This window comes from Lepisma saccharinum, chromosome 30, assembly GCF_977018435.1.
Source record: "Lepisma saccharinum chromosome 30, izLepSacc3.1, whole genome shotgun sequence".
In the NCBI taxonomy this organism is placed as follows: domain Eukaryota; kingdom Metazoa; phylum Arthropoda; class Insecta; order Zygentoma; family Lepismatidae; genus Lepisma; species Lepisma saccharinum.
The window spans coordinates 11250427-11263709 of record NC_139258.1 but is presented as its reverse complement, the minus strand read 5'-3'; the positions used below and the strand labels follow the sequence as shown (position 1 = coordinate 11263709).

General features: G+C 42.3%; 1 protein-coding gene across 1 annotated transcript in view; it reads left to right on the top strand.

The window, feature by feature from the left end:
- Positions 1–13283, top strand: part of LOC145981733 (uncharacterized) — a 606033-nt gene that overhangs the window by 422606 nt on the left and 170144 nt on the right. The window contains exon 2 of the mRNA XM_083115142.1: positions 7127–7221. The gene's annotated coding sequence lies outside the window, so the exon portion shown is untranslated. The remainder of the gene's footprint in view (positions 1–7126; positions 7222–13283) is intronic.

Sequence of the window (13283 nt, the reverse complement as noted above, 5' to 3'; positions counted from 1 at the left end):
GTAGCGAGGGCGTTCGTCGGAATCCCTGTGGTTTTGCAAATCCCCGTGATGTTTTAGCGAGGGCGTTTATCGGAACCCCTGTGGTCTTACAAGTAAGTCCCCCTGATGTTGTAGCGAGAGCGTTCGTTGGAATCCCTGTGGTTTTAAAAGTCCCCGTGATGTTGTAGCGAGGGCGTTCATCGGAATCCCTGTGGTTTTAAAAGTAAGTCCCCGTGATGTTGTAGCGAGGACGTTCATCGGAATCCCTGTGGTCTTACAAGTAAGTCCCCCTGATGTTGTAGCGAGAGCGTTCGTTGGAATCCCTGTGGTTTTACAAGTCCCCGTGATGTTGTAGCGAGGGCGTTCATCGGAATCCCTGTGGTGTTACAAGTAAGTCCCCCTGATGTTGTAGCGAAGACGTTCATCGGAATCCCTGTGGTTTTACAAGTCCCCGTGATGTTGTAGCGATAGCGTTCGTCGGAATCCTTCTGGTTTTAGAAGTCCCCGTGATGTTGTAGCGAGAGCGTTCGTCGGAATCCTTGTGGTTTTACAAGTCCCCCTGATGTTGTAGCGAAGGCGTTCATCGGAATCCCTGTGGTTTTACAAGTCCCCGTGATGTTCTAGCGATAGCGTTCGTCGGAATCCTTCTGGTTTTAGAAGTCCCCGTGATGTTGTAGCGAGGGTGTTCATCGGAATCGCTGTTTAGATGAAAATTTGCGAGCTTTGCTGTGTTCCATGCTATTCCCGTTTGGGAATTAATAACAAAAGTTAAACCAGCTAAACAACAACAAATTCGTCCGGGCTTATTTATGATTTTGCTGTGTGTAACACGAAGCCGAAACAAGTTCTGGAGCGGCGGGGGTGGTTTTGAAAGGTGGGGGGATGTGGTTACTCTCGTGTACGTGTTTGAAATGTGTCCTTAACACGGGTTACATGGTCGACTGGCCTTCAGAGGATGCGGGAGGGGGGCAGTATGAGCTTTAGCGTATTTGCTTGCATGGTTCGTTTCAGCCTTTTTCAAGCGCCGTGCAAATACAAGCTTTGATCTCTGGTGGAAATCCTATGGAATGACGCTGTAAATAATGGCATTATAAAACCGTAATGACTAGGTAATTATTTATCTGTTAGCTTGTTCTAAATTTACAGAGGCTTAATCAGGAGGATGAATCATGATTATGGCTTCCACGTTAGCTTAGTGGTAACGCTGTAGTTTGTAATTAAAGGGTTCAGGGTTCGATACCCAATGGAGGCACTGCTTTGGATCAGGGCCGAATTAAGACGAAATTGGGCCTGATGCTTGAAATCTTCGGTGAACAATAAACGCAACGACGTTATAGTTACGTCACAGCACAAAGAATAATAGTAACTGTATAATAACTAACGCTGTGTCTAGGCGTCTGAAATTGGGGCTCCAATTTTCATTCTAAGATTTATTTTCAGGTTAATATAGCAAAATAGAACTGTTCAGCTTTCGGAAAATTCTCGTCTGTTTTCATCTGGGCCTATTTCAGGAATGGGCCTAATGCTGCAGCATCAATAGCACCCACCTTAATCCGGCCCTGCTTCGGATTCCACTTTAAACTGTAGGTCCAGTCCCGATTAGCCTAAATGAGAAGATGGTTAGATCAAACTGAAATGCTGAAGATTTTACATCGTACGAAGTGTACTCCCGAGTTGTAAAGTCCTGCTTCCTAGAATATCATGATGTATATAGTACGGACAACGAAGTTAGTAATACAGCATATATTGATACACTTGTAGGTTTATTTGTATCATCTGCAAATATGCTGTATAAAGAAACAAACTGCCGGAGTACTAAGTGAGGTGAGTGTACAGAGGTCAGCAAGACAAACAACCTTTCTCGATAATGTTTTTTTTCTGTTTGACGCCTCGTTTCGACGCTGCGAACCCTCGAGAAAGTTAATTCTATCATGCATTTAAGCAATCACGGTGCACAATTCCACTCGCTAGTGAACTTTGCCGCTTCTGAATGTATGACATTTATCGGGTGGATATTCGCTTGTTATGTGTCAATAAGTCCCGTGGTAGAGTAACGTTGTGTTACGTGCCAGAATGAATGCGAAGCCAACGATAAACATATGGGGAAATAAATTGTGAAGACGACGATAGATGGCAGCACAAGCTCAAAAGTGGAAAGTTAATTATTTGTGAACTAAGAGGAATTAGAAAGTGATTAAAGTCAAATAAAAGAAATAAAAGGGAACGAGTAGGGATTAAATAGTTGTAAATATAGAATAAAAAACATAAAGGAATAAAGGAAGCTTAATGATCGACATAATCCTCATACGTTGTACATATTGAAGATTGAAGAAGTTAAGCAGCCTATTTAAAGTCTGGGTCTTTTCTTTCTGGCGAGAAGGAAACTTCTTGGTAGAGTTTTGGTTTGTTCCCTTGGTGGCGCCATATTTGTCGCCCCGAAGCAAATCGAGGAACAGGAGGAAGAAGATATAATCTTTCCACAAAAAGAAGACGACGATCTTTCAGTAACAAGGGAAAGAAGATAATCTTCCCATAGAAGAAGAAAGAGGAAGATAATCCTTCCGCAAAAGAAGAAGATGACCTTTCTATAAAAAATAGAAGGAAGAAGAGTTTGTACTAGGAATTCATGCATATAATCTTTGTATCGTAGAAGTTTCAGAATATATATTTTCTTTATTTATATCCATTGGTATATATCGCTGCTGTTTGATTCGCATTCCAAAGAAAAGAACCCATAACCCTAGAGATTAGCCGTGGTATACAGGGTGTCCCAAAACACAGGTGGCGCCCCTAACGTGTGACTTACACGAACAGAGGTTGCAGTTGCTTTAGATAAGATTCCCAAATGAGTAAACAGTGTCGAACTGAGGACATGGCTAGTCCTTAAACCATCCGTAATGGATCAAGGCACCCTCCCAGCCCACAATTTGATAAGAAGAGGTTATATGAGCATATTAATAAGGCGTTCTCTTGTGCGTTGCTCCATGTTTTGAACACACTTGAGGGTATTGATCACGTAACGGAGGTGATGTGATCAGCACCATTCTCCGGCCACCTTTGCGCAAAGGTATGTCCCAGGTTATTGAGAGCCACTTGTGTAGGGACATTGACGGAGAAATTACTCACCTGACATCACCCATCCCGGGAATCTAACCAGGGTCCTCCACGCCACAGGCAGACACCTAACCTACTGGAACACCTTAGTTTGCTGTTGAATTATTGCTAAACTTTCATGCTTTATTATTCGTAGGTATTGGTTAGTGAAAGACGCTACGAAGCCAGAGATCCCTGGTTCGAACTCTTGTTGACACTGGCCTCTCCAATGGTGTAGTGGTTAAGTCGTTGCCTTGTAATCAAAGGGTCCCGGGTACGATACCCGGCGGAGGTTCGGATCGCACTTTAAACTGTATGTCCAGTCCCGATTAACCTTACTGTGCATAAAGTTGACTTAAAACCAAACATCATCATCGTCGCGAGCTTTCCAAGAGAGCAGAAAAGCAACCTAAATTAACCTAAATGGGAAACAAAGAAGATATTTATTGGGTTTAAACTCTGTATCTCTTCGGCACGCCCTTGTATCTGTTCAATAACACAGTTTTTTCATCTTCAACTTGAAAACATTCACGAGTTCCACACAGACATGCACCACAGCCCTTAACGTCTGCATTGAGTCAGTTAAGAAAGCATTAGATTGTAACGCAACACGTCTAGACAGTACCATTTTCCACCACTAGAGGGCAAAATTTCAAAATACGATACCGCAAACAGTTAACGAGGTTGTATAGAGTGTTTTATGGAAGTGGAAATAGTAGAGCAAGTTCCACTTAAAATTCACGAACAGGAAACTGACATTCGATACTTTTCCGGAAGTTTGGAGTGTCAAATTCGCATTCACAGACCATCCATGTTGTTTGTTGCTAAGGGCGCGTCCCCTTTTGTTGTTCTGCTTCAATCTGAGTGGCTGTTATCATTCGCGTAGTACCAGGTCGTGTGGAATTGGATCGTTAACTCTTCAAACCAACAGTTGCCAGGCATAAACAGTTGATTTATGGATAGTAAAGAAGCGTCAACTTTTAATTAAGTACGCTAACGCCAAGGTTTATTAATAAAGGAAAGTTGCTTTATTGTTTCAGTTACCAAACAATGTAGCCAAGTATGTATCGAGCTCAAAGTTGGAATCGGTGCTTCTTTGTGTGGTTATTCAATGGAGTGTAAAGGATGGCAAACTCTCGTCTCCCAGCCGCACACAAAGTCTCTCGCTTCGAACGCTCCAGCAGGTGGCAGCTCAGTCGATTAATCTAGGCGCTACAGCAATGTTTGGAATGGCCCAGTAATAGTTACTCTGGCCAGTGATGGGCCGTAGACTATAAGTTTACGTCTACAAGCGTTGTCTACACGTAATCTACGCGTAGATTACATAGGGTTGTAGTTTACATAGACTACGTAGACAATCTAAAGTGCATTAGAATTAATTTCCAAGGGTTTCATGAAAGGAAACTGAAATTTTCAATTACATTTGTTCCTAACGAAATGAAACGAATCCTATTTACAACAAAATTTCTCTTCTCTTCTATTACCAACTACGGAAGAAGATAAATAGTATGCGAAAAACAACAACAGATGGCAGTCGTGAGGCAAGAGTGGTCTTTTCCCCATAAAGCACTAGAATATTTCCTATATTAGGTTTCTTCCTAGGTGAGAAATTGTTCGAATTTGGAAGAAAGAGTATGAAAAGTTCTCACACATCAGCAACTGATACGCAGTATAATTTTCTTTTAATTCCACGGCGCCCTTTGCTAAGTTATCACCTTTCGACATGTTGTTTACATAGATTACGTAATCTACGTATATAATATAGTCTACGTGTAGAATGTAGACTACCGTTGTTTACGCGTAGACGCACATTACTGATTGTGGCTAAACATTTGTGGCAGTTGTTTGGCAGCCCCGATTCTGATCAGATCGTGGCGTTTGTTTAGAATTAGTAAATAATTTAGGCATATTTATCAAGTTTAGTCGAGGCTACCAACTGTTACTACAAAGATGAACTAAACGTATTTGTTAAATTTCAACAAATTAAATTTTTCTGTGTATAAATCACTTAATACAGGACTGTTCATAATGGTAGTAAAGGGGAGCAAGCGAGTGGGCTGAGCAAAGCTGTTCACGCTGTTGCAAACGGCTGATAATAGCAAACCGCGTTTTCCCCTCCATGCACTCGCTTGCCCTCTCAAGCTACTACTTACTCAGAGACTTGTTTTCGTTCACTCTCTCCCAGTGATGTGCCGTAGACTATACGTTTACGTCTACATGCGTTGTCTACACGTAGATTACATTGGGTTGTCGTTTACATAGACTACGTACACAATCTAAAGTGCATTAAAATTAATTTTCAAGGCTTTCATGAAAGGAAAGTGACATTTTCAACTATATTGGTTCCTTACGAAATGAAAATAACCCTATTTACAACAAATTCCTCTTCTCTTCAATTTATCAACTATGGAAGAATTTAAATAGTATGCAGAAACAACAATAGATGGCAGTAGTGAGGCAAGAGTGGTCTTTTCCCCATAAAACTCTGGAATATTTCCTATGTTTGGTTTCTTCCTAGGTGAGAAATTGTTCGAATTTGGAGGGAAGAGTATGAAAAGTTATCCTTACACATCAGCAACTGATACGCAGTATAATTTTCTTTTAATTCCACGGCGCCCTTTGCTAAGTTATCAACTTTCGCCATGTTGTTTACATTGATTACGTAATCTACGTGTATAAAATAGTCTACGTGTAGAATTTAGACTATCGTTGTTTACGCGGAGACGCACATCACTGCTCTCTCCAGACATTCCCGGAACTCATTTGTCATAATGTGTAGTTTCAAAATATTTCACTAGATGGCGTAACAGATAACTGAAATTGCAAATTGGTGCCGTGTAAAGTACGTTCTTCTCACGTGCTTGGCGGCGTAAATTCAGGTTCAACTTGTTTCGCGTTAAAAACCAATCGCTCTGTAAATTAACCGAAATGATCTTTTTATATATACAAACGAGAAGGGCTGAAATATTTTCACGCGGATGCTGGTGTTTCGATTGTCATCAGCCGCGAAAGGTGCGATTCTATTTGCAAGTGAAATGTGGGCCGTTGATATTCATGCGCAAGCGATTGTTCCACACTCTGTCGATAGGGGGATTATGATGAAAGCATCCTGGGGCAGGGAGGGCGGTTCCCATTGGCTGGGCTGCAGCCAATACGAATCAATAAGTGCAAATGTGTTTCGGTGGAGATGGCTATCAGACATGGGCAAGGAGTTTCAATACGAACTCTGTCCCAAATGATTAATAAATCGAATACAAAACTGCGATTTAATTTCACTTCGAAGCAAAGTTTGAAGGGTTCACAAAGAGATTAATTGTTCAATTACGCCACTGTTGTACGTAAAGGCTCGTACTGTTTTTCTGCCCAGGGTAGAGTGCAGCGCGTGAATATAATCAGGTGAATCAAGATGGCGAAATCGTGGGGGGACAGGGGAGATTTTACTCCCAACAACACTCTTGTCCAAAAAAAAAAAATCACCCCACCAAACACGTTCTGTCATAACAATTAAGCTAATTAGTTTTCACTTGAAATATACTTGAGGTTTCTAAGGAAAATACCCCCCTCCCCAACTCTCGCTCTTCCAAGAGGCCATTAACCTCCAATAAAAATATATGCACAGTTTAACTAAAGCAAAAAATATAATTAATTATATCAATAGAAAGCAAACACTGAACAATACGTAATGAAACCATTTCAATTCTTTAGTGTTTTATTGACATTTTAAAGTATTTTAAAAGTTTTTGCTACGATCAAAGTCAAAGCTGTTGTCAATGAGCACTGTGATATCGTGAGAAAAAAAAATCATTGGTCTGCCATTTTTTCAATATGGCGGACTTAGCGGTTAGGTGCTGATATGTTGTTAATAATGCTATAAAGAAGTTTTGCACCAAATTTCAGCAATAGTTCCTTTATTTCGAAAGTATTCGTCTAATACGACTCCATTATATGTGCTTTACAAAGGTTGAAAGAAATATGTTATGGTAGAGTAGACTGTTTGTCCATTATATCTTGCTTCAGAAACTCATTTTTAACGAATTGTCTTTTTTTTCTACAGGGTCGCTGGGGAATTCGAGGACCAATCTCAGGGGTTCGAGAGAAACTGTTTCCACTTCGAAGACAGCTCTACACCAGGTTGATGTGTCTACGCAGGTAAGCATTAGATCCATTCTACAGGGTGATTCACATAAGACTAACACATTTCTTTGTCGATTTAATTAAACAAGAATACCTCTTAATTCTTAGTTTCACATGAATCAGAACATATGGACGATTCATACATCCTCGAAAGAGAGTGCGCAACTGTACAGGATTTGGTAGCTTTCGTCGCCATATTGTCTCAGTTGTGAGGATGCGAATTTCCATGGTATTTGTTGAGCAAGTGAATGACATAAGAGATGCGTATGCACCAGGTACCATTCATCAAATGAGACATTGACGCTGATCGAAAGTGTCTTTCAGGACCGGATACTTTTCTTTAAATTATGGCCACCTAGAGCACCTGATTTGACACCCCCTCGACTTCTTTCTGTGCGTCATTGACTTGTAATCAAGGGGTCCCGGGTTCAACCCGGTGGAGGCACATAGTGGTTCGGATCCCACTTTAAACTGTAGGTCCAGTCCCGATTAGCCTTTCTGTGCATAAAGTGTACTTAAAACAACAAATCAATCAATCAATCAACGAACGGCCAGGAGCATGAAACAAGGCGTATCCAGTGATGTAATAACTTGTTGCTTGCTTTACTCTTGTTCACATATTTTGATAATGAAATGTGTCCGTTTTATATGAATCGCCCTGTATTTACTTCATTTATCTGTTGGTACAGTACAATGTTTAGCTCATATTCCTGCGTTCATTTGCACATCTGCTGGTTCTCTCCCTTGTCTAAAATGTCTCTCCATTTAATCGTGTTCCTAATTCCTTCCGTCGAAAGTTGCGTCGATGTTGCACAAATAGATCCAGAGATGCCTACAGGAGTATAGTGGTGTGGACCGCACCATCAAAATTTGGAGGGAATATTTTTTTCACAAAATAATATAAAATTCAACACGCATTTAGTTTTCTAAAATATAAAAAAGTTTACACTATGTAGCTGTAATATGTACGTTGAGACGAGATAGGGGGTAATCAGAATATACAGGGTGTTCATAAAGTCCCGGTACCATTACAAAAAACAGCTCGGAAACTACATGCAATAGAACAATGCTGTTGATTGCAAAATGAGCTACAACTCTCCACGTTTATATGCCATACATCTCAGTGCGCCCCACTAGTTGCTCTCAGAACATCAAGGCGGTAATCCACTTCTGCCCATACACGCCCCAGCATATCACCAGTAACAGTTAGGATACTCTCCGTTATTCTTCTGCGAAGATTAGCAAAATCTGGAACAGGTGTACGGTAAACACAATCTTTGACAAGGGTGTGATATCAGGAGAGCGCGGTGGCCAGGGAGTAGATCCATCACGGTCTATCCACCTGCCAGGGAAATGCCTATCCAGAAGACCTCGAACATCCTTGGACCAATATCTTAGACGAACTGGTTCCTGGAGCAAGGTTACTTCCTCCCTTCGAAGGCGAACTGGTTCCTGGATGTTTTTGTGTAATGGTACCGGCACTTTCTGAACACCCTGTATTTCTTTAGTAATCAATTTGCATTCTTTGTGAGTATCTCTTCACCAATTACATCATATCATCACTCATCCTCATCGTCGCGATTAGCCAAAAGTGACAGGAATGCAACTCCCAATAAGAATCGATCTGTCATTTACTTTAGCTGGTTCCAAGTCACTTTTGCTACTAGGTGCACCATACTTAATCCGTTAGATGAAGAAGGGAAGAATGTGAGTAAATAAAGTGTTCAGTAAAGCTAAAAGAGCGACTTTCAGTAATAGGATAGTAGTATACACCAGTGGCGGCCGATGAAGGGGGCTGCAAGACTGCAGCCCCCACAAACAAATTATATTTTCTTGCCATTAGTGCAAGAATTAAATATTTATACTTCCGCTATGTTACTGCGTCCCATTGCGCTGCGTGGAGCATTCAAATTCACTTGGCGCGCGACGAGAGGCAAACTGGTACATGAAGCCGCTTCCCCCTTGGGGACTGCCAGTACATCTCCATGTTAACTCTAACGTAAGCACTGCTTCCATTTCCCTCCCTGCTAGGCCCTTGTCAATGCTAGAAAGCGGACTGCATTCACTGCAGTCTACGGTGGCGCTGCCAAGTGGTAGAAATCGAAAGCTCCCACACAAGCGACACTGTGCATAAACATGCGATTACCGAGAGAGACAGGGGCCTGCCAACGCGCCCGTTTCGCACATATATTTAGACAGCCCCCGTATATATATAGACCTTCTCCGATTTGCACCAAAATGGTGCCAAACGTTAGTGCATCGTTTGTGCACGAATGTGCACGCAAAAATTTCGTTTGTGCACAAACGGAAAACACCAAAATTAGCAAGTTAATTTGGGGGGGTTGTCTAAATGCCAGCCCCCCCACCGTCTCTGATTTTCACTAAAATGGTGCCAAACGTTAGTGCATCGTTTGTGCACGAATGTGCACGCAAAAATTTCGTTTGTGCACAACGGGAAATCCGAGATATTAACACCTTATCTTTTGGGGTCAGCCCCCCCCACCTTCTCCGATTTACACCAAAATGATGCCAAACGTTAGTGCATCGTTTGTGCACGAATCTGCACGCAAAAATTTCGTTTGTGCACAAGGGGAAATTCGAGATATTAACACCTTAACTTTTGGGGTCAGCCCCCCCACTGTCTCCGATTTGCACCAAAATGGTGCCAAACGTTAGTGCATCGTTTGTGCACGAATGTGCACGCAAAAATTTCGTTTGTGCACAAGGGGAAATCCGAGATATTAACACCTTAACTTTTGGGGTCAGCCCCCCCACCTTCTCCGATTTTCACTAAAATGGTGCCAAACGTTAGTGCATCGTTTGTGCACGAATGTGCACGCAAAAATTTCGTTTGTGCACAACGGGAAATCCGAGATATTAACACCTTAACTTTTGGGGTCAGCCCCCCTACCTTCTCCGATTTGCACCAAAATGGTGCCAAATGTTAGTGCATCGTTTGTGCACGAATGTGCACGCAAGAATTTCGTTTGTGCACAAGGGGAAATCCGAGATATTAACACCTTAACTTTTGGGGTCAGCCCCCCCACCTTCTCCGATTTGCACCAAAATGGTGCCAAACGTTAGTGCATCGTTTGTGCACGAATGTGCACGCAAAAATTTCGTTTGTCACAAGGGGAAATTCGAGATATTAACACCTTAACTTTTGGGGTCAGCCCCCCCACTGTTTCCGATTTGCACCAAAATGGTGCCAAACGTTAGTGCATCGTTTGTGCACGAATGTGCACGCAAAAATTTCGTTTGTGCACAAGGGGAAATCCGAGATATTAACACCTTAACTTTTGGGGTCAGCCCCCCCACCTTCTCCGATTTTCACTAAAATGGTGCCAAACGTTAGTGCATCGTTTGTGCACGAATGTGCACGCAAAAATTTCGTTTGTGCACAACGGGAAATCCGAGATATTAACACCTTAACTTTTGGGGTCAGCCCCCCTACCTTCTCCGATTTGCACCAAAATGGTGCCAAATGTTAGTGCATCGTTTGTGCACGAATGTGCACGCAAGAATTTCGTTTGTGCACAAGGGGAAATCCGAGATATTAACACCTTAACTTTTGGGGTCAGCCCCCCCACCTTCTCCGATTTTCACTAAAATGGTGCCAAACGTTAGTGCATCGTTTGTGCACGAATGTGCACGCAAAAATTTCGTTTGTGCACAAGGGGAAATCCGAGATATTAACACCGGATGTGTAAGTCACAAAATACACCGAAAATTGATGTGATTATTTTCACACTTCAAAGTTTTGCCGACACAAACATGTCGGTCCAAATTCAAAGGTGCGGTGAATTCTCGGCGTATGGGCGATCACAGGGATAGTGCCTGGTTAACCAACCACTTCCAAACATTTAGCAAACAATGCTAGCCCCATTCAAAAAGCTGTACATATCAGTTACGACGGCGAGACCAAAGACGGAGACGGGAGAACGCGAAACCTCTCAAATGTTCGAAGTTAAAACAGTTTATTGTATGTGGTAATATTCAAGACATTACGCATATTAATCTTGGAAATAGCCTTTTTTGAAAACTTGCGGTTTACGTAGAGGACTGTCGCTTTTATAGAGCCGCAGCTAACCCTTGAACTAATTTAGCTTCGCAACCGATCTTTTAAGTGATTAAAACGGTCCTTTAGGCCAACTCTGTTATTAGTACAGTGAAAAATTGAAAGGGTAAATTTGTTGAAAATATGCTGGATTAAATATGAAGTGCTTGAATTTAAACATTTCACAATTGAGCTGTACAATGCTATGAGTCTCAATGGTAGTCCAAAATACAATTTTGCCACGTGCTTTATTTTCATCACTGTAGCTCAGGTGTTATGGCATCTAACTACCATGCGATAGTCGCGTGTTCGATCCCCGACGGGGAGAGGCAGGATTCTTTTCCACCTGTTCAAGGGGCTCCGGTGCCCACCCAGCGTCGTGTAAAGTGGAGGGAACTCTGTAGGGTAAAGGCAGCTAGGGGCGTGGTGCTGATGACATCACCCCCACGTTCGACCGTGATCCACACCCCCTATGCGTCTTCACGGCGTCGTGAAAAACACAGGAGGGGGCACTTTACTTTTATTTCACTTTTTTGCCACGTGCTTTGTCCAGAATATCATATTTATTGCAATATACTGTACTGGCTAAATTAATAATTATTGACAATAAGCACAGGCACTGTAAAAAGTGAGAAATAAACATGTGACACGTGCATCCCCCTCCACTTCCCTCGTACACTAGAAAAGACTAAACACGCACAAGTGATAATATGGGTACACCCGTGATAAATGGCTGACTCCATAAGTGTCTGCTTAATCGCAGAGAAAGACAGACGACGTCATGCAAAACTAAAAGTTGACGCCACAGGCATTCGTAAAATTACAACATGAAACACACTCCACCTTTTCTAATAGCGGTGGTGCAGGGAGGAGGGGTGGAGGATCTGCGCGTGTAACAGTTCAAGTAATCACGTTGTTTAATTTTTAACTTTGCCCATAATAATCGTCACCAATTCTTAATTTATCCAGTACGCTACTGCGACGATGCATGTGGCAACATGACATTTTCTGCTTCCATTAAAACTCGTACAAATATACAACCTCCACGCTGAACCAAAGTTGAAAATTCAATCACTTTAGACGAGTGGTGGAGACTGGGTTCCAAAACCGGGGTACAAGATGACAAAACTGGGGGGCAAAGACAGTATATTTCCCTTTTTAGATAAGGTTTAACATAGTGCGGGGGCAAAGGTGGCAAAATGTGGCGTAAGTCAATTGCACCCCTCAACCCCCTAATCGCCGCCACTGCTTTAGACTGAAAACAATATATTTCCGAACGACACGTTTTCCGTCCTTACATTTTTCGCTTTCTGCACCGGACTTTTGAATCACCGTGTGTATCAAGAACTGATACCGTGGTGTGGAGTTATTAGGCATACAGGTGTCTTACGAAACAGCTGCTTCAGGAGCAAAAGGAACAAGATTTTCCTTTCATCTACTTTGCAACTTATTAAAATAATGCGCAAAAGAAAATCAAGTGGCTCTAAGACAAAGTGATCGACACTATCTTATATAAATTATCTTTTTACTCGGTCTGAGCTCACCTTACATCGACAACCGTTCCATTCGTCCCCTGTAGCTGCAAAACAGGTCGCATAGAACAAATAAACAATATAGGTTAACTTACAAATCACAGTTATAAAGAATATTAAAAAGAAGAAAAAAGGTAAAGTGCCGCCTTGTGCTTAGCACCACGCCATGAAGGCGTAGCTATAGGGGATGTGGGGGTAACACCTCACTTTCTTGACCGGCCGTGACTAGGGATGATGTGATCAGCATCACGCCCCTGACCGCTATACCCCCAGGGTTTCCCCCTGGTACCTAAGTCATTCGATGCTGGGTGGTCGCCGGGGCCGCTTCCAACGTTAGAAACGTTTCGAGATTTGAACCTACCGGGGATCGAACCCGGGACCTTTAGCTTGGTAGAATAAAGAATATTAACCAGGAGGAATTCAAATAAGTCATTCATCCCTCGCCCCCACAAACACAAAGGTGAAGGGGCTGACCCCAAAAGTTAAGG